This window comes from Salvia hispanica, chromosome 5 (genome assembly GCF_023119035.1).
Source record: "Salvia hispanica cultivar TCC Black 2014 chromosome 5, UniMelb_Shisp_WGS_1.0, whole genome shotgun sequence".
Lineage (NCBI taxonomy): Eukaryota > Viridiplantae > Streptophyta > Magnoliopsida > Lamiales > Lamiaceae > Salvia > Salvia hispanica.
Window position 1 is genome coordinate 19,580,079 of NC_062969.1, and position 1,585 is coordinate 19,581,663.

Genomic DNA, 1,585 nt, shown 5'->3' on the forward strand with positions numbered 1-1,585 from the left:
GACCGGGATGCATGCCGGAGAAAAGGCTCGAGATGGAGAAGAAGGATAGCCTGAGATGATCATTAACAAGAGCAGAAAAGTCAAAACGTGAAGGAAGTCTACCCTAAAAGCAAGGGCAAGCCTCCCTATAAAAGAAGCCACTTGGAGAGAGAGAGAAAATTTGGTTCTTTAGAGTTCGGTTAGGAGTTCTAAGTTCTCGGTTCTCAAACACACTTAGTAGAATTCTCTCTAGAAGATTAGTCCTTCAAAGCATTGTCCAATCTCTCGTTCCGCGCCACAGCTATGGTCACTTGACATCCAAGAGTCTTCCGGAGAAGTCATCAATCCACCGTTCCAGCCAGTTTGCCATAGTAGTATAGCAGTATCATCGCCCGGAGTGGCAAAACAATCGTTATTTTGCTTTCTAGTTTAATCTTTACCTATTTCCGTCGTTGGATTTGTCGCAAACATTTACCTTTGTTGCCTTTTGAAGTACTCGGTGAAGATCCAAACGTTTTAGCTATGATATTTCTATTCCGAATGTCCCTTTGGTTTGAGTTTGCTTCATTTTGCCTAGGAAAGTTAGATCTAGTCGTTGCTTTTAATTTCTAAGTGTTTTCTTGTCTGGAATTGTTGATCTGAAGTTGTAGTCATGTTTCCATTCTAATTTTCGTGCATGAGTTTTCTGTTCTGCGCTGTGATCACCACCTTGCATGTTAGTCAGTAGAAGTAAAACTGCAGTTTCACCGTTCATTTTAAGTTTGAGCATTTTAATCAATGGATCTTGAGTTTGAAGTTATGAATCTGAATTTAGTTATGGTGTTTGTGTTCATACGAATTTTGTTAATACTTGGTGAAGAAGAAAACGTCAAAATCAACTTTAGTTTGGACCACATTACTTTTAAGTTACTTTTGCTTTTGTTCCCTACTTTTCAGTTGTACTGTCCAGACCTGTCAGAGAGCCACCCAGCCACCAGATATACTCTTGTTGTCTAAATTTCCTCTTTTAGTAACTGTCTACTTTTCATATGCCTCTGAGACACCTTGTCCCCTATTTTCACGAACACCACCACATGCCTGTTATTTTCACGCCTACTAGTCAGTAGAGTACCACCTTTATTTCTTGCCTATGTAAAATCTCAACCCAAGCGTGGTAGCTAACCAAAAACACCCAGGAAAGTCACCGCAGTTATCCGAACGTGTCCATCCTTGTGGGATTCGACCCTTACCTCCACTATACTAATCAGTAGAAGTGGGTTGAGGAAACTTGTTTGAAACCAGGTCCCGGTTGTCGTACCAACGACTCAGCTGGGTCGGGAATCTCTTCCTGATCAGTTGGATACATTCCAAATTACATACGAAAACCTGACTAGAGGGACCTCTTCATCTACACACCATTCTCTTCGTCTTGAAAAGAGCTTCAAGATGGTACAAGAATAAACTATATCGGAGTTCTTTGGAGAAAGTTATGGCCATTCTACCAAAGTCGCGCAAAGCTGCCAGCTGCAGTCTAGGCGGAAAATTGAAGAAGGAAAGAAGATCTTACCTTGTGAAGCCAAATCTTTTCCTTCTACTATGGGGAACGAAAATTACATATGTCCTAATG